This window comes from Hyperolius riggenbachi, chromosome 4 (genome assembly GCF_040937935.1).
Source record: "Hyperolius riggenbachi isolate aHypRig1 chromosome 4, aHypRig1.pri, whole genome shotgun sequence".
NCBI classification, from domain to species: domain Eukaryota; kingdom Metazoa; phylum Chordata; class Amphibia; order Anura; family Hyperoliidae; genus Hyperolius; species Hyperolius riggenbachi.
In genome coordinates, this window is record NC_090649.1 from 443,304,136 (window position 1) to 443,328,438 (window position 24,303).

Sequence of the window (24,303 nt, forward strand, 5' to 3'; positions counted from 1 at the left end):
CCCACCCTTTAGGATATAGTTTTGGTTACCTCAGAAGATCTGTCCCTTTAGGCTAGAGTAACATATAGGTTTTATTACCTCAGAAGATCCGCCCCTTAGTGTCAGATATGGTTTTGGTTACCTCAAAAGATCCGCCCTTTCAGGCTAGAGTCACATATACATTTTATGGTCACATACAGCTCCCTTCTCTCCCTAGAGAAAAATGTGTCGGCAATTTTCTCTGGGGAGAGAGGAGAGGCAGGGCCAGTTACGGAAGTAAACAGTAAAAATCTATTAACCCTTCGCACTCTTGCATGCAAATGCTCAAACAAATGCATTCACAGATTCACTCATCCAGGCACAACTGTTATCCCTACAGCTAAGTTAAAAGCCGGGGTCTTAGTTCACAGAAGAATGCATTCTTATGCTTAGTCACCTATACTGCGCAGAAGTGCACCATGCACATACTGTTTTCTAGCCACACCCCCTCCAGCACCTGCCTTTCCTTAATAACTTATTCAATGTCCTAACTAGATGCGATGTGCCTGGATATATGTATTTTTTCTTGTTACTGACCCCTGTGGCTAGGGTCTGATTCAGTGCCCTCCCTCCTTCCCCTGTATGTGTTTGTCAGCATGCACACAGCTTATGCTGGTGTATGTGCATGGTGCACATGGATACATTACGTTAGCTCCCTTGTGCGATTGGTAAGATGCACTATCTGTCCCAGGAGAGGACGTTAGGATATGTGCTCCTAATCCATTGATAGGTTTGATGCAATGAATGTGTTTGCATGTCTGCACTATGCATGTTACAGGGCCAGAGTTAGGACACCTATGTTTACCTGGGTACTTCTGCGCAGTATAGGTGACTAAGCATAAGAATGCATTCTTCTGTGAACTAAGACCCCGGCTTTTAACTTAGCTGTAGGGATAACAGTTGTGCCTGGATGAGTGAATCTGTGAATGCATTTGTTTGAACATTTGCATGCAAGAGTGTGAAGGGTTAATAGATTTTTGCTGTTTTCTAGCCACACCCCCTCCAGCACCTGCCTTTCCTCAATAACTTATTCAATGTCCTAACTAGATGCGATGTGCCTGGATATAGTTATTTTTTTTCTTGGTGGAGGGGTGTCATACCCTCTTCTTCTTCTATCCACAGAGAGTGACAGCTTAGTCCTGAGTGGGGACAGGCCTAAACTCCCTACCTGCCTCTACAGTGGTTGCCTTAGCGGTAACCCTAGTTTTTAAGTATAATACTTACGTTTCATAACTACTCCTCTTTTCCAATACATACTACACTATATTGGGCTCTTGGTTTTCTGCAATATATGTACTGTATATATACTGTAAATGTTGTATATATGCGACGGTTTGTGGGGAATTTCCATTCGCGGCTCATTATCTCGTCAGTCGTGGACTTATCTGCAATGCGCAGCTTATCTCTGGCTGTAAAGAACCGGCGGTTATTTGCACTTTGCTTTCTTCTGATTGTCATTGATCGCTGGGTATATAGACTGTCAGAACTCAGCAGATTATTGCCCCAATAATTGCCCTGAATTCCCCCCATTATTGCTCAGACTACAGATAGGCACACAAAGAGCATTTTATTGTAGGAATTGCTTTATTGCTTTATCTCTTTTCTCTTTGTTTCATCTCAAGGAATACAGCAGAGAGTGAACTGAGGGCTGATCGGAAGAATCACAATGTAATCACTGTTCAGAGCTTTTACAGCTATTCCCAAATCTACCATTCCTCATTTTCCTTTCACTTTTGCATCCGTTCTAGTTCTGTTTTGGAACACATGCAGTTTGCAGATTGGGCCACTGCCACCAGGATACCCCTGTATACTCTCCTCTCTAATAGGAACATGGCAGCATGGCCTAGGTTTGCAAAGTTGCATCTGAACAAACCACAAGCCTTCTGCAATAATTTCCTTTGGACACACAAGACCAAGGTGGAGATGTATGGCCATAACGACCACATTGGACAAAAAACAAAACAAAATCAGCTTATTAGCATCAACACCTCATACCAACTGTGAAATATGGTGGGAGAGGGTGATGATGAGGGCTTGTTTTGCATCCTCACGACCTTGGAATTCCTCCTCAGACTATGAAAGTATTCTAGAGTCAAATATGAGGCCATATTTTTGAAACTCAACCTGGAAAACACTGAACTCATGATCTAATCACCCTGTTCATCCAGGTCTCTCCCCAATGTCTCCATTACTATCAATAACATGTCCATTCACCCTGTCCCTCCTCAAACCTCCCACCTTGGTGTCACCCTGGACTCAGCACTCTCCTTCACCCCCCACATCCAGCACATCTTCTACCACTTCCATCTTCACAACATTGCCAAAATGTGCCTCTGTCATCTCCAATCTGCACAACTGCAATGCCATCCTTTCTGGACTTCGAGACCAGACTCCGAAGCCCTGCATTCTGTTATGAATGCCGCAGCCAAGCTCATTCACCCCCCCCCCCCCTGGGGTAGCTCATCTTCAGCTGCCCCACTTCTCAAGTCCCTTCACTGGCTCCCTGTGTACCCCTCAGAATTAAATTTAAACCGCCTTGTCTTGCATAAAAATCCACCATACCTCCCCTTTGTACATCTCAGATCTCGTTTAGAGATATCGCCCAACCCGCTCTCTGCTCTTCTAACACTCTACAAATGTTCCACCCCTCACATCAGTTGCTTATTCGTGGGGCTCCAAGACTTCTCCAGAGCGACCTGTGCCCTACGGAATTCCTTTCCTTCCTCCATCAGGCTTGCCCCCATCTTCAACTCATTCACGCAGGCATTAAAGTGAACCCGAGGTGAAAATAAACTGATGAGATAAACAATTGTATTTATCCTCCTACTCCTAAAAATGACTTTTTTTAGTTATCCCATGATTTAATTTTATTTTTTCCCCTTTTTAATATAGATTGAATGTTTTGTTGTCTCTGCTCAGTGGCAGTCTATTAAGTGTCCCTAAATGAAAATACATTAACAATTAACCTTTTTCTATCTCCCTCTGCTCTCACAAGTTGTATTCTGCCAAGAAAGCTTTTATGGCTGTAATTTGCATATCAGTGATGCTTCCTATATTCCCAACAAAGTATCAACAAGACAGAGGCTGTCACTTCCATGCCTAAAAATTAACTCTTTCAGGCAGCAAAATAAAACAAGTAAAACAGCTTAGTTATTAAAGCGTTTTGTAAAATATATATAATTTTTTTTTAAAAAGTGTTTTGCACTGTACATACACATGTTTATCATGTCACATGTTGCCTCGGGTACACTTTAAAGATCGATCTGTTCACCATTGCTTACCTGCCATCTTCATAGCTCCAATGCCTACATGCTATAAATAAAGTTAATAATTGTGAATGAGTGGGCCTTACTATATAAGGTACAATATCAGGTTTATCACTTACAAGGTCCCCATGAGAAATTAAGGTAATTACCACACCATGTATATCACTAATGGGGACCCCAGGGGACATGTGGCTACACTCCAGTCATTCACCTTGAGTCCCACCAATGCTCACCTTGACTGCGTAGCAACAGTCTGTGCTCCTGTCCTGCAGGTACACCACTCCAAAACTATGCAATATGTACAAGAAGGGACTCCACAGGCTTCAAACTTGTGTTTGGCTTTTTTATTGAGCAACAGCACACACTACATGTTACGGGTACACTGACCTTTCCTCAGGTGGCTAAACCAGGGACATATCTGTGCTGATGTGGTGTCAACATGTCCCCCCTTATTAGAGTAAACTGTGCATCATCACGCACGGCCTGAAAAAAGCGTGGCACCTCTTACTTTCTTGCTTGTGGTACCAGAATGGTCAGAAACACCCCAGAAGATGTAATAAACAGTAGTGCTTGGATATAATCCATGATCACGGATTAGCCATGATTCACAACCATTTTTTCGGTCATGGACATGGCGCGGAAATCCGTGGTTAGATCGTGATTAGCGGAAATTACTTCCCTGGGCCAATCAGAGGCCCAAGCCAGGCCCTAGCAACCAATCATAGGAGGGGAGGCTATGCCCTCCCCTCCTGTATATAAAGCAGCGGCCATACTGAAAAGCTCCATCCTTGCTAAGACTGTGGCACTGAGAGGAGCATCTCCAGGACATTTTTTACTAAAGCAAAGCGTTTTGGGTGTAAAGCATAGCGTTTTTACTCCTAACAGTGCTCTTATACTGTACTATATACGTGTATTTAGCTAGCCAGTGAGTGATTACTAAAGTTAGTTGTAGTCATAGTAGTGAGAGAGTGTGCTGAGTGCTGTGTTTAGTGCAGGCAGGCAGGTTCAGACTGATTGTACTGCTCACTGCTCTCTTGTATTCAGCTCATTAGCCAATGATACACTTCAGTTACTACTTACAAACAGTCACTGTCTACCACTTCTGTTCACTCACTAAGTTTTGTTAGTGACGTAATGCTCACTACTGCTCACTTGTATTATTCAGCCTGATTTTCGTGTTCTATTACTATATTCATTTTATTTTTTTCCTTTACTGAAAAATTAATAAAAGCCCCCTGTTATATTTTGTATGTCCCCAGGCCCACACACGCTTTGAGTGTAAAAATCAGCACACTTTCTCCACCTTCAAATATTTGTCATACAACATGTCTGGCAGGGTTCGTGGGGGTGTCAGGAAAGGGAGTGCCATTGCCTCTGCCACTTCTGGGACTGCTTCACGTCCAGGGAGAGGTCGCCCAGCTGTACGGGGCCGGGGTGGAGCAGAAAGGGCAACACAGCCCGGGCAGCCAACGCCGTTATCACAATTTTTCAAACCTTCGGGTCCCCGTGTGGTGGTTGAGCAGCTTGAACCTGAGATGTTGTTGGACATCATGACTTCATCCCAGACCTCCGCTGTGAGCAGCACTCCCAGCAGCAGCCGCCAACGCCCCACGCTTGCTGTGACATCAGTCCAGCATCTGGGAACGTTTTGATGGCTGAAGCTCAGGACATACTGGGGACTGATGTGGAGGAGATTGTGCTCAGGCCCAGATCAGAAGTCTTTTTTGATGATGAAGAGGGGTCTGTGTCTGGGGATGTAGAGGCGGAAGAGGAGGTGGGGGGGGTCAGAAGAAGAGCTTTATCCTGAGGAAGATGGTGATAATGATGATGTTGTGGACCGTCCGTATGTGCAACCTGAGTCCACGGAAGAAAGCTCGGAGCAGGATGATGATTCACCTAGGCAATTACAGCGCCATATGTCAGGCAGGGGCAGGTCCAGCAGTGGGCATGCAAGAAGACAGGCCGCTGCTTCAGCCGGCACCACCACCATGCAACCCCCAACCACAGAGATTGCCGCTGCATCCTCTGCTTGCCGTAGCGGCCAGGGCCACAGGTCATCTACATCCCCGGTATGGAACTTTTTTGAAGTGTCAAGCCAGGACAAAACGTATGCTATCTATGAGTCATGCGGGAAAAAAATGCCATGGGCGCAATGCATCCAAGATGGGTACCTCATCCCTCCAGGCCCACCTGAAGAGCTCCCACTGCAATGAGTATACTGATTTCAAGAGGATGCAGGCAGTGCAAGCAGGGGGTACTCAGAGCACAAGGCCCACCACCACAGCAGCATCATCCCTCCCTCAGGGTCATGAATCCCCTGCCGCAGCAGCAGTAGTACGCAAGTGCTATTTGACCTCCAGTGCTTCCCCGGCTACTCAAGACGCAGACATTGAGTCTGGCAGCCAGTCGTCATTCTCCTCTGTTTCCCTTGCAGCACATCGTCGTGACACCTTTCAGGGTCTGACCAAGCCTCTGCCTCCTGGTCACAGGTGAATCCGTAAATTAAATGGCTTGCTGGCCCGGGCCATGGCATCACAGCTCCTTCCCTACTCCCTGGTGTAGGAGGGGAGCGATCTTCGCACGCTGCACCAGTTTGGTTTTCCCGAGTGGCAAATCCCCAGCCGCCACTATTTCTCGAGGAATGCCATCCCAGCACTCCGCAAGTTTGTGGTGGAAAACGTGGCCCGTTCGCTAGACTATTCTGTGGGCGAGCGGGTCCACATCACCATGGACTTGTGGAGTAGCCGATTTGGGACAGGCCGCTACCTGTCCTTTACGGCGCACTGGGTGACATTGATGGAAGGGGGGGAAGGACAAGAGCACAACAGCCCAGTTGGTGGTGCCACCATGCGGGATCAAGGGTGATGCAGCAGGCTCCTCTCATCCCAGTCCCTCCACACCCGTCAAGCAAGCCTGCCTCTGCAGCAGCAGCGCCAAGCCTCGGCACTGCCAAGCACTGCTGAAATTAGTCAGCCCGGGGAAGGAAAAACTCACGGCCGCCAACATCCTGGCCGCCCTCAGGCAGCAGGAACGGAGGTGGCTGACTCCAAGAGGCCTGGAAGTGGGGTATGTGGCGGCCAATAATGGGGCCAACCTGGTGTCCGCAGTGCAGCAGGGAAACCTCCAGCACATCCCCTGCATGGCCCACGCTCTAAATCTCGTGGTGCGGCGCTTCCTGCGCACCTACCGGGGATGATCGACCTGCGGCAAGATGCCCGGCAGGTGGTACTCTATTTCCGCTGCTCAGCCACTTCCTCTGCACTCCTGTCCAGCCTACAGTGGCAATATGGCAAGCCAATTCAACTCTGGCCATGTTGAAGCAGCTGTGTCAGCACAGGGTGGCTCTTAGGGCCTACATTTTAGACCAAAGTGTTTCCAGCAACTAGCAAGTTCCCATGATAACTGCAGCTCAGTGGACACTGGTGCAGCAAGTGTGCTTGGCGCCGAGTCCCTTCCTGCAGGGAATCAAGTTGGTCAGCCAGGAGCGGGCCTCCATGTGTGAGTGGGTGCCCATGGTTTGCCTGCTGGACAGGGCAATGTGTGATTTGGTGGAAAAGGGAGAGACAGCCCTGAGGCAGCTGGATCAGGAGCAGTTGGCAGCACACTCCAGCTCACAGGAGTGCTTACAGGAAGCGGCGGAGGTGGAGGAGTTGGAGGTCCCTAACCTAAGTGAGGAGGAGGAGCAGAGCGCCGCTGCCGTTGTACGGGGATGGCGAATGGGGGGAGGAGGCAGGACAGGAAGAGGACAGGCATGTCATATGGGACAACGATGACGATGAAGATGTTGTTGCCAATGCCCACATGTTCCTCATTGCTGTGCACATGTTGCACTGCCTTCGTATGGACCTCCGGGTGACCCAGATGCGTGAATGGGAGGATCACCTTGATGCTGGACCCGCGTCTGAAGGGGAAGCTGGGAGAGTTTATGACGCCATCCACCACCGAGCAACGCACAAGGGAGTTGCAGGAGACCCTTGTGCGCAGACTCTTGGAAGCATTCCCCCAGCTTTCCACCCCCACTGTAGCTGTTCTGCCAACCCAGCAACAGGTGCCTGACGCCGCCACCAGCAGCACAACCACCACCACCAGCAGCAGTAGCCGGCACCCCGGAGACCTTCTAAACCTAACCAAGAGCCTGTATGCAGTGCAGCGGTCCAGAGCAGAGGTGCCAGCCACAGCATCCTTCTCCAACCAGCACCAGCAGCTACTGACCAGCATGGTGTGTGACTACATGGGGTCATTCAGCGGGCTTGACACAGACAGCCCCGTGGACCCCATGGAGTACTGGGTCAAGAGACTGGACATCTGGAGGGAGCTTGCCCAGTAAGCTCTGGAAGTTATGTCCTGCCCTCCTTCCAGTGTCCTCTCCGAGAGATGCTTCAGTGTGGCCGGTGGCGTGGTCAATGAGAAGCGCTCTCGGCTGTCCCACACCTCTGTGGACAAACTCACCTTCCTGAAAATAAACCAGGCTTGGGTGGAAGGTGAGTTCCTGGCCCCTGCTGTCGGCCACAGGGGGACATGAAGTGGCTAATGCAATTTGTTAACCATGCCTGCCTTTCCAAAGCAAGTTAGTACCTGCCTGCCTTGGTACATTTTTGACTGTGGTACTACCAGTGAGTTGCCATGCTCCTTCTGTGCTGCCGCACTGACCGGCCGCTTAGTCCTCCTGACTCAGTCGCTACTAAAGTCTGCGTTCCCACTGCCAGGGTCCACGGATGCATATAATTTTTGGGGCAGCATTATCAAACTGTGGTACTACCAGTGAGTTGCCATGGTCCTTTTGTGCTGCCGCACTGACCGCTTAGTCCTCCTGACTCGCTACTAAAGTCTGACTCGCTACTAAAGCCAGGGTCCACTGACAACTCTGCTGTCATGTGTCACGATCGGTGTAGCAGAGAGGGTCTGATTCTCGGTGATCTGCAGTATCACTGGCAATACAGATATATATCTGATTATTGATGATCTGCAGTATCACCGATAATCCGATATAACACTAACCTCTGAACACCTGAGTAGTGTGAGTGCTTGGTGCAACAGTAATACCGTGAGGACTAAGCCTCAGAAACAAGTGTCGTACAGTATAAAGTACTGCAGCAATACATATTCCTTCCGAAGGCCTGGACTCTCCCGGGGGAGGAGTCAGGCGGAACGTAGGAAGGACAGAACGTGAGTGACATCTAGGAGAGAGTGTCACTAACAGATCTGGGAACTGCCTCTAACAGTAAAGTCAGTTCTCGAAGTCGGGCAAGCCAGGTCGTAACACACGGACAGATACAGTACAGATTCAGAAAGCAGAGGCGGAGTCTAATAAACAAGCAGGGTTCGGCAACAGGGTATCAGAAATATCGGGGTACAGAATCAGATGTAGAGTCTAAGAGCGAGCCGAGGTTCGGGAACAGGGTATCAGAATGACAAGGTACAAGATCAGAATACAGAAGAATAGTAACAAGCTTGAGGAACCTGAGGAGCAGGTTCCCAATGAATACAGGATGGGCCCTGGGGCAGTAAATACAGAGCTGGCCCTGTGGCGCAGGTGCCCAACAAATACAGAGCTGGCCCTATGGGGCAGGTGCCCAGCAAATACAGAGCTGGCCCTGGGGAGCAGGTGCCCAGCAAATACAGAGCTGGCCCTGTGGAGCAGGTGCCCAGCACATACAGAGCTGGCCCTGTGGAGCAGGTGCCCAGAACATACAAGGCATGAACTATCTCCTAGTGATAGAGACAGTTCTCAGGGTCGGGAAGGCCCTGGGGAGCAGGTGCCCAGCGAATACAGAGCTGGCCCTGTGGAGCAGGTGCCCAGCGAATACAGAGCTGGCCCTGTGGAGCAGGTGCCCAGCGAATACAGAGCTGGCCCTGTGGAGCAGGTGCCCAGCGAATACAGAGCTGGCCCTGTGGAGCAGGTGCCCAGCGAATACAGAGCTGGCCCTGTGGAGCAGGTGCCCAGCACATACAGAGCTGGCCCTGTGAAGCAGGTGCCCAGCACATACAAAGCTGGCCCTGTGAAGCAGGTGCCCAGCACATACAGAGCTGGCCCTGTGAAGCAGGTGCCCAGCACATACAGAGCTGGCCCTGTGAAGCAGGTGCCCAGCACATACAAGGCATGAACTATCTCCTAGTTATAGAGATAGTTCTCAGGGTCGGGAAGGCCAGGTCGGCAACTCACAGACAAACAAAGTACAGGATCAGAAGACAGAGGCAGAGTCAGGGGCTAGCGGAGGTTGGCAACGGAGAATCAGAAAGGCAAGGTACAGAGTCAGATATCAGGAGAGTAGTCAGACAAGCAGGAAGTCATAACAGATAATCACAATCAAACTAGTACTTTAAGCTATCAACAGAATCTAGCTAAGTGTAGGATTACAGCTCCAGCTGGTCCCGGCACACTTAAGGATCTGACTACAGGTCTGAGTGCTCCCACGTATGTGTTCGCAACGACAGGCAACCAGCAACTGACCAAGCAGCAGAATATATAGTTGCTGGACACTGCCGCCCCGCCCGAACCATTCAGCCAATCATGAGTCCTGCAGGAATCAGCTGACCTTCCTGATTAGCTGACACTTCCCCTGCTGGTATAAAGGTCCTGAATTCAGGCCCGCGCGCGCATAGCTCTCCATCTGCCTAGGTGCACAAACAGACCCAGCCACACCAAGCACACGCTGCTGCATGCAAACAGCCGCTTTGCTGTCAGGACATGCGGCGGCTTTTCCGCGATCCACCACACAACCAGACACGTGCAAACCGCCGCGTAGGACGCGGAGTCAGCCGCCTAGCTCCACACACGGCGGCTTTCCGCGTTTCCTCACAGTACCCCCCCCTCCCCCCTGAAGCGTGGACTCCGGACACGCCCCAGACAGATCCCCAGGAGACAATGATAGCGACGTCCTCATCTCATACCCACACTCTTCACCTGATCAGATACCAAAGTCGAGGACCGTCCTGTGTCAGATTCAGGATTTTGGAACAAGGTATAAATGTGATAGTCACTAATTTTCTCGCATTCAGAACATAAATACAACCTCTCACAGGTGCGAGATTTCTCATGAGTGACAACCGGTGGATCAGGCGAAAAACATTTCCCACACTCAGAACATGAATACGTTTTCTCATCGGTGTGAGACTTCCAATGACTGAGAAGTTCAGTGTTATTTACAAAACATGTTACACACTCAGAAGACGAATAAAGCTGTCCCCCGCAGTGTGAGTTTCTACGATTGACAAGATTTATGTTATGTTTAAAACATTTCCCACACTCAGAACATTAATGTGATTTCTCATCAGTGTGAGACTTCCCATGACTGAGAAGTTCTTCCTCACATACAGGACACACGTATAATTTCTTACCTGTGTGAGATTTCCCATTAGTCACAGGTCGTCCCTCAGGTACAAAAGAGTCCCCACATTTAGAACATGAATATATGTATCCCTTAAAGTGGGGCCTACTATGATTAACAAGATCTAAATTATGCTCAGAACATGAATGTGGTTTCTTGTTACTTAGAATCTGGTCAGATGATGGAGCTGAAGACTGTACGGTTTCAGACTCCTTAACTCGATTTGCTGCAATAAGCAAGCTTGACTCTTGCGCAGCAGATTCATGACTATAGATAGAGCCATCACTCTCATAAAGTTCGGAAATGTTATCCGCATAGTAGCTCTCTATCTGTTGTTCTTCAAAACTATTTTCCGCTCCCAGTGAGGTCATACTTCCCCTATATGAGTTCTCACCAGAACACGATTTTTCAGGAATAATAGGTTGTGCAGGATGTACGTGGGACTTTCTATGATTGAGGAGATCCGCATAATATACAAAATCCTCTTTACACTGTGAACATGGAAAAGATTTATCAGACGGACGGGAGGTATCTAAATCGGGGCAATATTTGAGCGACAGATTTCCTACCATACGTTCAGTTACACCAGTACATGGTTTCTGGAGGCCGGGATCTGAACTAGCACCAGATCCCGTATTTCCCGGGGATGGTGCAGCAGACTTCTTAGAACTCGGGCCTCTCACCATCCCCCCAAAAAATTTTCTTGACTTTTTCCTGCAATTTCGTAGCCAATGGTCATGTTGTCCGCAATAGAAGCAAAGACCCTCTAGGCGTCTTCGCGTCCTCTCTGATTCAAATAACCTGGAGTGGTGCCCTACGAATTTCCCAGGTGAGGGTACTCTAGATTGAATTACAGAGGGGGTGACACTGATGCAACAGAGTTTAAAATACACTTAATTGACTCAGTCAGTTGGTTAACCTGAGTCTGCAATGTATCAACCGTTTTCTTAACCTCCTTAAGAGTAGCGGTTAACACATCGATCCGTTCATCAAGTGTCACCATGTTTCTTTAGGCCTGTCGTTCTGTCACGATCGGTGTAGCAGAGAGGGTCTGATTCTCGGTGATCTGCAGTATCACTGGGAATACAGATATATATCTGATTATTGATGATCTGCAGTATCACCGATAATCCGATATAACACTAACCTCTGAACACCTGAGTAGTGTGAGTGCTTGGTGCAACAGTAATACCGTGAGGACTAAGCCTCAGAAACAAGTGCCGTACAGTATGAAGTACTGCAGCAATACAGATTCCTTCCGAAAGCCTGGACTCTCCCGGGGGAGGAGTCAGGCGGAGCGTAGAAAGGACAAAACGTGAGTGACACCTAGGAGAGAGTGTCACTAACAGATCTGGGAACTGCCTCTAACAGTAAGGTCAGTTCTCAAAGTCGGGCAAGCCAGGTCGTAACACACGGACAGATACAGTACAGATTCAGAAAGCAGAGGCGGAGTCTAATAAACAAGCAGGGTTCGACAACAGGGTATCAGAAATATCGGGGTACAGAATCAGGAATCAGATGTAGAGTCTAAGAGCGAGCCGAGGTTCGGCAACGGTATCAGAATGACAAGGTACAAGATCAGAATACAGAAGAATAGTAACAAGCTTGGGGAACCTGAGGAGCAAGTTCCCAATGAATACAGGATGGGCCCTGAGGCAGCAAATACAGAGCTGGCCCTGTGGCACAGGTGCCCAACAAATACAGAGCTGGCCCTATGGGGCAGGTGCCCAGCAAATACAGAGCTGGCCCTGGGGAGCAGGTGCCCAGCAAATACAGAGCTGGCCCTGTGGAGCAGGTGCCCAGCACATACAGAGCTGGCCCTGTGGAGCAGGTGCCCAGAACATACAAGGCATGAACTATCTCCTAGCGATAGAGATAGTTCTCAGGGTCGGGAAGGCCCTGGGGAGCAGGTGCCCAGCGAATACAGAACTGGCCCTGTGGAGCAGGTGCCCAGCGATTACAGAGCTGGCCATGTGGAGCAGGTGCCCAGCGAATACAGAGCTGGCCCTGTGGAGCAGGTGCCCAGCACATACAGAGCTGGCCCTGTGGAGCAGGTGCCCAGCACATACAGAGCTGGCCCTGTGGAGCAGGTGCCCAGCACATACAGAGCTGGCCCTGTGAAACAGGTGCCCAGCACATACAGAGCTGGCCCTGTGAAGCAGGTGCCCAGCACATACAAGGCATGAACTATCTCCTAGTGATAGAGATAGTTCTCAGGGTCGGGAAGGCCAGGTCGGCAACTCACAGACAAACAAAGTACAGGATCAGAAGACAGAGGCAGAGTCAGGGCTAGCGGAGGTTGGCAACGGAGAATCAGAAAGGCAAGGTACAGAGTCAGATATCAGGAGAGTAGTCAGACAAGCAGGAAGTCATAACAGATAATCACAATCAAACTAGTACTTTAAGCTATCAACAGAATCTAGCTAAGTGTAGGATTACAGCTCCAGCTGGTCCCGGCACACTTAAGGATCTGACTACAGGTCTGAGTGCTCCCACGTATGTGTTTGCAACGACAGGCAACCAGCAACTGACCAAGCAGCAGAATATATAGTTGCTGGACACTGCTTCCCCGCCCGAACCATTCAGCCAATCATGAGTCCTGCAGGAATCAGCTGACCTTCCTGATCAGCTGACACTTCCCCTGCTGGTATAAAGGTCCTGAATTCAGGCCCGCGTGCGCATAGCTCTCCATCTGCCTAGGTGCACAAACAGACCCAGCCACACCAAGCACACGCTGCTGCATGCAAACAGCCGCTTTGCTGTCAGGACATGCGGCGGCTTTTCCGCGATCCACCACACAACCAGACGCGTGCAAACCGCCGCGTAGGACGCGGAGTCAGCCGCCTAGCTCTTGGCACACGCGGCGGCTTTCCGCGTTTCCTCACATCATGTCATTGCTATCGCTGCAAGGAAAAAAAAATTACAAAAACCTCTCTGGGTTTTTTTGTGGCATCGGCCACTCATCCTCCTCTTCCAGTGGTACCATCACCGCCAGGGGCCATTGGGACTCACCTTCACCTCTGCGATTGCTTAAAGTGTATTTCCCTGTTGAAAAACAATTATTACCAATTAATAACCTCATTTCAAGTGTTGATTTCACTTTAAAATCCATTTTCTCAAAAACGAAAAGTTCTTTTTGGATTTTTTTTTTGTTTAAGTTGTAGCCCCTTATCACCTTGATAATCCATGCAATTTGGAGGATTTTAGCATGTATGGGGGCCTTGCTATTAGCTAAAATGGTTTTCAGTGATCACGACCTTGATTTTCCGTGATTGCCTCATTCACGAAAAAAAAATCTGTGTTAAATTCGTGATTGCGTATTAAATTCGGAAATTAATCACAGAATTTTCGTGTTTTTTTTTTCAATCACGGTCGAATAGTTGAATCCGTGATTGGGGGGTATCTGAGCACCCCTAGTTATAAACAAATATCCTCTGACAGTTTCCCAATGACAAGCTGTGATCCCCCCATGTAAAGGTTTGGGGGGAGTTTCTGGCTTCAGTTCAGTGTGAGAAGTCTTGAGATGTTATAGAATCGGCATAGAAGGGGCAGGAACAGAGCAGCTGCCCCGGGGGAGGGGGGTGATCTTTGGCTCCCTTATATAATAGTAATAATAATTGTGTGTGACAGATATATGAGGAGAGGGGTGAGCCCAGGTGACAGAGGCTCGGGAGGCTGCAGGAAACAGCTTGTTCTGCAGATAGTAAACACACAGGTTTCACAACATCTCGGCTGGGGGGAGTCGGGGAAATGTGTACAACGGGATGAACTAATCACTGCGCAGGAAATTATCACTTCAAACGCTTAATCCACCGCACGATTCCTGAGTCTCGTAGCCTGACTGGGTATTAAAGGAGTACATTATATAAGGGCGCGAGGAAAAAAGGGCGCGGGGTGAAGCTGAAATGTCAAAATATTGTTTAGAAGAATGTTTTTTATCCTTTCTTCATCTTTACCCGAAATTAGAAAAACAAACATGTTAAAAATACAGTATTAAAAGGGTGCTGGGTGAAGCTGAAATTTCAAAATATTGTATATAACAATGTTTTTTATCTTTTTTTTATGAATATTTCTCTGTTAGACTATTAAATATGGTTAAATAACAGTATTAAAAGGGAGCGGACTAAAGCTATATGTAATCAATAAATACTGTTGTATATTGGACACCAAATGAACACGAAAAATATTAACAGTGGTATTGATGATGACAGTAAAACACTGGTAAATATTAGCGATATTTTACTACAACTAAATCTAACCCTACTCTCACACAGAACCTTCCCCCCCTCCAACATCTAACCCTAATCCACCCTCCTTGACACCTAACCCTAAGATCCCACTTCCTGAAGCCTAACCCTAAGCCCCTACTTCCTGACACCTAACCCTAAAATCCCTCTTACTGGTGCCTAACCCTAAGCCCCTACTTCCTGACACCTAACCCTAAAATCCCTCTTCCTGGTGCCTAACCCTAACCCCCCCCTTCATGACTTCTAACCCTAAGACCTCCCTTCCTGACCCTTAACCCTAAAACCCTTCTATCTGGTGCCTAACCTTAAAATAACTTAAATACAAAAAAAAATAAACAATACATTTTAACACAATAATTAAGAAAATGATAATTCTCAAAAAGAATTTCAAAATGATAATTTTCAAAACGATAATGCTCAAAACTAAAAATTTTGGTTGCACAGGCCCAGTGCTCGCTGTTTATCAGGAGCCCAAATTTATGCTTTTAATGCCCAATAGCCGATATTTTGCATTAGTGCCTGTGGGGTGCCCAAACAGTCTTTTTGCCGCAGGCGCCCAAATTTTCTGCGTCCATAGAAAGACGAGAGAAACGTTTATTGCTTATTCTCAGCACACAAATCAAATCAAGTTTGCCCGACTTCCCGTTCAAATGATTTGTTGGATAAAAATATTGGCAGTTGATGGATAATGAAAGATTGGCGGTAACACACAGACACAGGGCGGTCTGTGTACGGTCAACTCTGTAGCGAAATAAGTTCCAACAGGAAACGTGTGTGCATGCTTCTGGATCCCAGCCAACAGGAAATGATCACAAAGTCTCACAAATAGCAATGGCCGTGTCTAGGAGAACTCATGGACAAGCAGCTGATAGTGATCACATCCTGCTTTTAGCACATGATCATGACTAGCAAATCAGAGACTTATATATCTACCAGCTGACCTAACTGATCACATGCTTCACCCATGAGTTTTCCTAGACATGACCATCTGTAATGACAAGCAGATCCACCGCCTTAATATTAGTCCCTTTGCCCCAATCTACCTCCCCAATTTTCATCTTGTATGGCGCTCACCTGCTTGAAGGGGAGACATGTACTGTCTGCCCACCTGTGGTTACAGGATAGCCTCCACATAACTCTTGCTACAGTTGTCCTTTAACCTGCCTGGCGTTCTATTAAGATCGCCAGGGAGGCTGCGGGAGGGTTTTTTTTTAATAAAAAAAAAACTATTTCATGCAGCCAACTGAAAGTTGGCTGCATGAAAGCCCACTAGAGTGCGCTCCGGAGGCGTTCTTCCGATCGCCTCCGGCGGCCAGAAGTAACACGGAAGGCCGCAATGAGCGGCCCTCCGTGTTTCGCTTACCTCGTCGCCATGGCGACGAGCGGAGTGACGTCATGGACGTCAGACGACGTCCTGACGTCAGCCGCCTCCGATCCAGCCCTTAGCGGTGGCCGGAACTTTTTGTTCCGGCTACGCTGGGCTCAGGCGGCTGGGAGGACCCTCTTTCGCCGCTGCATGCGGCGGATCGCCGCACTGCAGCGGCGATCAGGCAGCACACGCGGCTGGCAAAGTGCCGGCTGCGTGTGCTGCTTTTTATTTGAGCCAAATCGGCCCAGCAGGGCCTGAGCGGCGACCTCCGGCGGTACTGGACGAGCTGAGCTCGTCCAGACCGCCCAGCAGGTTAAATAACAGTGATCTCAGCTTATGTTTGATGACTCTATGTGGAAGCATCTGGACAAAAGAAGCCAAGCATAGGATACGAAAGCCTTAAAGCACACCTGAAGTGAGGAATATGGAGGGTGACATATTTATTTACATTTAGACAATACCAGTTGCCTGGTACTTCTATAGCAAATTATAGGCTTGTCTGAACAGGTTTTGTGGGAACCTTTGAAGGTTTCCAGGCTCAGAGCATGAAGTACAGGCTGTGGGAGAGAGTTCCAAAGGAGAGGTGATGCTCGAGAAAAGTCCTGGATGTGGGAATGAGATGAAGTGACCAAGCTAGAGGACAGGAGGGTCTCCTGGGAGGAGTGATGGATCTGGGTGGGATGGATTCTAGAGATTGAGGAAATGTATGGTCTCCATACATGAAACTTGCCTGACCTCTAAAGAACATATCACCTGTCATCAGGCCAAATGTGTCATCTGTAATATTCTATTATTCTATAATTAGCACAATGTTCAGTAAAGCTATAAATCTGCCCATTGCTTTGGCTCAGTGAGTTTTCTCTCCGCCAACGTCTATCAGCGATAGGGAGGGTCCTTTGCCTCTGAGGACCTGCTTCTATCACTGGTGTGGTGATGGAAGGCTGGGGAGAGTGTTCTGCCCCCATCGATGTGATATATCCAGGTCAGGCTCTAATAATATGCAAGTCGCAGGTCACAGGAGAGTAGCAGCCTGACAAGCCAAGCAAGTGCCAGCAATAATTGTTATTTATGTTTGTTAATTGCTATTAAAGAGAACTAATTACCCTGGCAAGAGAAGCACAAGCAAGTCATGACTTTACCCTAGAGACCCGCAAGAGCGCTCCAACAACTTCATGTCATGAAAGTCACACATGAAGCAACGATGATGTTCTCCAACCCCCTTCATCAATAACCGCTGAGCAAAAGCGTGGGAGAACCTCTCAGCGCGTGCATTGAAAAATATCGCCTAAGAAAAATGGGGCAGGGTGATGCTAACAATGACCTCTTGCTACTGAGGTTACGTAACACTTTAGAAATGTCCTAAAACGTTAAATAACCTTAGTAACAGGATGACGTTACCGGCATCTGCATACATTACCTGGTCCCGGCGATCGCGTCTTCTCCTCCTCTTCCTGGTTAGTTTGCCAGAGTCTTGCAGCTAGCCAATCACCATGTGGGGACTGAAGCTGCAAGGTGATTGGCTGCCTGCCGGACAGTTGCAAAGTAACCAGGAAGTGGAGGAGACACGATCGCCCCAAGAACAGGTAATGCATCTCTTCACCCCAGCCTACTATCACACTGAACCCTCCCTAACCACTCTACCCCCGCTGCATAACCCTAACCTCTCCACCCTGGCTGCCTAACCCTTACCACTCTAACCACACCACTCCGGCTATCTAACCCTAACCACGCCACCGCCATGCCAAACCCTAACCCCCTGCCTAATTGAACCTACTCCCTGTCGCCATAGGAGGCTGTAGTAAAAGCTGTGAATAGTGGCAAGGACATTAAATTATGGTGCCCGGTAAATAGTGGGCACTAGGTGCCATTTTTTATCAGTGCTTGTTCTGTGCCATTTTATCTGTCACACTCCCAACCCCCTTACAATGCCCAGCTCTTCTCATGGCACTCACATGGAAAGCTCTGGCACACTCTACTATAGGGTATCCTTTAAATTAAATTAAAATTAAAGTGCATTAGAGTGAATTAAACTCTATATATGATGAATTAAGAAAATACATGATTTGGCATCCTTACAATAAATGTACTGTACCGGTAACACCTCTTCCTGTGTCCTAAGCCTGGCAATGTGGTAAATATTCTCTTTTCCTTATATTCATCCTGGGTAATAAGACATTCTACAGGTTTTTTTTTGTTTTAGTTAAGTTTAACCATATTGTAATCAAGACTGGCTGAAGTAAAGGGACCCAATGCTGGAGCTGCGGACAGCAGAGGACGGCGGAGCGGGAGCAATCCTCGCCCATGGGGCTGGAGGAAGCCCCAGGTATGTATAAAAAGGTAAATATCGTTGGTCTCTGATTTCCTTTGACATTGGTGGGACACTCCCATTGTTATTTGAAATCAATATTGTACAGTGGGATGCGAAAGTTTGGACAACCTTATTAATTGTCATGATTTTCCATTATAAATCGTTGGTTGTTATGACAAAAAATTACAGTTAAGTATATCATACAGCAGACACACACAGTGATATTTGAGAAGTGAAATGAAGTTTACTGGATTTACAAAAAGTGTGCAATAATTGTTTAAACAAAGTTAGGCAGGTGCATAAAGTTGGGCACCACAAAAAAGAAATGAAATCAATATTTAGTAGATTCTCCTTTTGCAGAAAAAAAGCCTCTAAACGCTTCCTGTAGGTTCCAATGAGAAGCTGGATTCTGGTTGAAGGTATTTTGGACCATTTCTCTTTACAAAACATTCAGGTTTGATGGCTTTCGAGCATGGACAGCTCTCTTTAACTCACACCACAGATTTTCAATAATATTCAGGTCTGGGGACTGAGATGGCCATTCCAGAACGTTGTACTTGTTCCTCTGCATAAATGCCTTAGTGGATTTTGAGCACTGTTTAGGCTTGTTGTGTTGTTGAAAGATCCAGCCCCAGTGCAGCTTCAGCTTTGTCACTGATTCCTGGACATTGGTCTCCAGAATCTGCTGATACTGAGTGGAATCCTTGCGTCCCTCAACTTTGACAAGATTCCCAGTCCCTGCACTGGGCACACAGCCCCACAGCTTTCTGGAACCACCACCATACTTTACTGTAGGTAGCAGGTGTTTTTCTTGGAATGCTGTGTTGGTTTTCCTTCATGCATAACGCCCCTTGTTATGCCCAAATAACTAAATTTTTGTTTCATCGGTCCACAATACCTTATTCCAAAATGTCCAAATGTGCTTTCGCATACCTCAAGCAGCTCTGTTTGTGCTGTGGGCAAAGAAAAGGCTTCCTCTGCATCACTCTCGTATACAGCATCTCCTTGTGTAAAGTGTGCCGAATGGTTGATCAATGCACAGTGACTCCATCTGCAGCAAGATGATGTTGTAGGTCTTTGGTGGTGCTGGTCTGTGGGTTGACTCTGACTGTTCTCACCATTCGTCGCTTCTGTTTACCAAGATATTTATTGGTCTGCCACTTCGAGCCTTAACTTGAACTAAGTCTGTAGTCTTCCATTTCCATAATATGTTCCTAACTGTAGAAACAGGTAGCTGAAATCTCTGAGACAGCTTTCTGTATCCTTCCCCTAAACCATAATGGTGAACAATCTTTGTCTTTAGGTCATTTGAGGAGGGAAACTTACAATTGACCCCCTTAAGTGCTCTTTCTCATAATTGGATTCACCTGTGTATGTAGGTCAGGGGTCACTGAGCTTACCAAGCCAATTTGAGTTCCAATAATTAGTTCTAAAGGTTTTGGAATCAATAAAATAACAACAGTGCTCAAATGTATGCACCTGACTAATTTTGTTTAAACAATTATTGCACGCTTTCTGTAAATCCAATAAACTTCATTTCACTTCTCAAATATCACAGTTTGTTTCTTATTCATTTTTAGTTAGCCAATAAATGGTATCAGCCACTTCTTGCTTTTACTGATGGCTAACACGGTACAATACCCTACTGTTTCTCCTATATGATATATTTAACTGACATTTTTTATCCTAACAACCAACGATTTTTACAGTAAAATCATGTCACTGTATATCACATTTCCACCTAATAAAAATCTTTTAAAAAGAGAATCCATCTTAAACTATAAAATTGCAATTGCACCAAAATAACCCAAATTTGCAATCACTGAAAAATCTAACTCTTCCTCCTTGTCTTTGGAAATGACAGAGCTGGCAGATTAACCAGTTGATTATTGTTAGAAAACGCGGAAAAGCCGCTGCGTGTGTCAAGAGCAAGGCGGCTGACTCCGCGTCCAGCGCGGCGGTTTGCACGCATAGACACGCGTCTGGTAGTATGGTGGAATGCGGAAAGGCCGCCGCATGTCCTGACAGCAAAGCGGCCGTTTCCGCGTCCAACGCGGCGCTTTGCATGCAGCGGCGTGCGCTTGGTGTGGCTGGGTCTGTTAGTGCACATAGGCAGATGGAGAGCTACGCGCGCGCGGGCCTGAACTCAGGACCTTTATACCAGCAGGGGAAGTGTCAGCTGATCAGGAAGATCAGATGATTCCTGCAGGACTCATGATTGGCTGAGTGGCTCGGGCGGGGCGGCAGAGTCCAGCTACTATATATTCTGCTGCTTGTCAGTTGCTGGTTGTCTGCCATTGCAAACACTTTGTGGAAGCATTCAGACCATAGTCAGATCCTTACAGTGTGTTTGAACCAAGAGGACTTGGGAATTCACACTAAGCCAGATTACCTTGTACTGTTTATTTGTTAGTGTAGTTCCAGGGTGTTGATGATCACGGAACTCACACCCAAGACTAGGGAATTGTATTATCATTTATGTTATGCTCCAGACTAGTTCCAGGGTGTTGTGACTACGGACCTCACACCCAGACTAGGATTGTGCCATTTCTGTATTAGGTTAGCCCAGTCCAGGCCAATACCTTTCATATTAGCTGCAGGGCTTCCTGCAACCCAGCCTCGGTCCCTCACCCAGGGGTCCACAGGCTACAGGAATATCACCCAGGGTCAGGGGTGAATTCCTCAGGAGTTTTGGGCCGCCAGCTCCTCTGGTGGTCTCCTCTCAGAGTTGTTTCTGTTACACCAAACACTCTCACTATTCTGGTATCCAGAGGTTAGCAATACATCTGTATTATCGCTGATTTTGCAGATCATCGATAATCAGGCGTATCTCTGCATTATTGGTGGTACTACAGATCGCCAAGAATCAGATTCTCTCTGCGTGCTGACACCAATCGTTACAATTATTAAAGGTAATGGACACCTTTCAAATGCTTGACATTTTGAACAATACCTTTTTTCGTGTTTACATTACATAGTTCAAATATTTTATTTATCGAGTTTCCTTCTACTTTAAAGTCTTCATTCGAGGGAGATAAACAAACCAACAACATAGAATCTCACTTAGCAAGATAGGGGTTGGTTTGCTGTGTTATTCCGTAGATTGTTCTGACATGTTTTACAACAGGCTAGCCCTTTCTTAAAGAGAAACTCCGACCAAGAATTGAACTTTATCCCAATCAGTAGCTGATACCCACTTTTACATGAGAAAAATAATGATTTTCACAAACAGACCATCAGGGGGCGCTGTATGACTGATTTTGTGCTGAAACCCCTCCCACAAGAGGCTCTGGTACAGTACGGTACTCTGGGCAAACTGTCACAATGTAACAATGTTCAGACAGGAAATAGCTGTCTGTTAAAGCCAGACCAGCTAGAAACAGCTCCATAATCTGCCCACAGTAACAATGTCTCCATGTAATACAAGTCAGAATGTGAATCTGGGAGAGGAAAGATTTTACAATGAGCAAACACTGACTAAATCATGTATACATAATTATTGTAAAAATGAAGCACTTTTTTTATTACATTATTTTCACTGGAGTTCCTCTTTAAAGCCAATGGGTACTAGTTTAAAAATAAAAAAGTCGGATACTCACCTAAGGAGAGGGAAGGCCCGGTCCTAATGAGCCTTCCCTCTCCTCTCCCGGTGCCCTCGGTGCTGCGCTGGCTCCTCCGTTTGCGTCCGCCGCCGCAGGGACTTCGGAGGTCTTCGGGAGCACTCGGGCTTCCGAAGACGGGCCGCTCCATACTACGCACGCGCGAGTGCGTCATAGAGGGCGCTCGTGCATGCGTAGTATGGAGCGGCCCGTCTTCGGGAGCCAGAGTGCTCCCGAAGGCTTCCGAAAGCTCCCTTCGGCATGCGGAAGTGGCAATATTTGACCGAACTGGTCGAATACTGTCACGGGGGATCCTGCGCGGGACCGGGCACCGGGAGAGGAGAGGGAAGGCTCATTAGGACCGAGCCTTCCCTCTCCTTAGGTGAGTATCCGACTTTTTTATTTTTAAATTGGTAAACACTCACTTTAAAGTCATTGTCTGGTCTAGGTAAGCAGAGCTACAGCACAGTACCCTTGACCCCCCCACCCCCACCCCTGCAGTCACCACCCATCTAAAATGATGACGATAAAAAGGCCTCAATGACAATCACACACCTCATATAAATAATAAAATGTTTGAATGGTTGCATTGCTATATTTCAGCTTCATTTGTGCATGTTAAACATGTTGTGATTTAACTGTTTTTACTATTTTAATGCAAACCTAGTAGACTAACCCTTACAACACAAAGCACTGATGATGATCAGTTGCAATAGTCGTTTAGAGATATAATATGCAGACTGTTACAGTACTTAACAGTAACAGTAGTTAGGACTACAATGTGCAGACAAGCAGCAGTGCTGCACCGTGTCTAGTCTAATCTGCTGAAGTCTAGTGGAAAACAAACCTCAAACATTACAAAGCAATGAGGAAGATGTAAACATTTTGCAACACGGAGAACTCAGCATGGTGCGAGGGCTACAACAGAAGCTATATTTATACTGCTGGTTGGGATCATATACTAAGAAATCAAAGCAGCTATTAGGACACTGCTACCAAAAAATAGTTTCCACATCGAGTCCCATGATCATCCCTGGCTGCTGATTAACTGCTGATTGGCTGCTGTGGCAGACCAAGTCGTCATAGGATAGCCCAATGACCCTACTGGATTCCCCCACAAACATAGTTATTCCGTTCTCACTTTTCTGAATCAAGTTAAGGATATCTGTGATGGATGGGACCAACTTCAGCTTTACCAAAATCCAAACAGCAACTGTACCTGTCAGCCGTTCTGTTGTGCTTCTTCCAGGTCTTATATATGGATGTGCATAAATAAATGTGTTATGTCATTGCCACAAGTGTTTATAGTGTATATGCTGACAGCAAAGTGCTCAGTGTTCCGCTGATTTTCTTCTGCCACCATCGCAATTGCATCACTAGCAAAAATAGCTTGTTGCTTAATTATTTAATGTTTTCATAGCAGTGGTGTAGTTTAGGAGCTCTGGGCCCTAGTGTAAGTTTTACATTGGGTCTTCTCAAGTGCTCTATACATAACAATCGATATGGAGCACCAAAACCTGCCCAGGACAACTGCAGTGTCAGAGTGGTGTATGCTGGGGATGAGAACAGTCTATTCATGGTTACAACTAATCACGTACAAAGATGAACATTCTCAGCTTAGCACCAATAAAGAGCTAATGGTTGGAGAGCCCCTCTGGGCCAGGGGCCCTGGTGCGGTCGCTACCTCTACATCCCCTATTGCTACGCCACTGCATAGCAGCATGTGTGTACTGTATGTGCTGTGTGTACATGTATCGATAGTGTGAGTGTAGTGTGTGTGTACAGCGTGTCTGTTGTGTTGTGTGCTGTGTGTGTGTGTGTGTGTGTTTGGCCTGGTGCACACCAGAGGAGTTTTTCTGAGCGTTTTGAGTTTTTAAATCTGCTGCTAATGTTATCCTATATGTCTGTGCACACTGGAGCAATGAGGTTTTGTAAAAAAAACCCATAGCATTACATTGGGAAGAGCTTTTGAAACCTCTAAAAGCTCTTCCCAATGTAATGCTATGGTTTTTTTTTTTTTTTACAAAACCTCATTGCTCCAGTGTGCACAGACACATAGGATAACATTAGCAGCAGATTTAAAAACTCAAAACGCTCAGAAAAACTCCTCTGATGTGCACCAGGCCTGAGTGTGTGAAAAGTCTGTGTGTGTACAGTGAGAGTTTAGT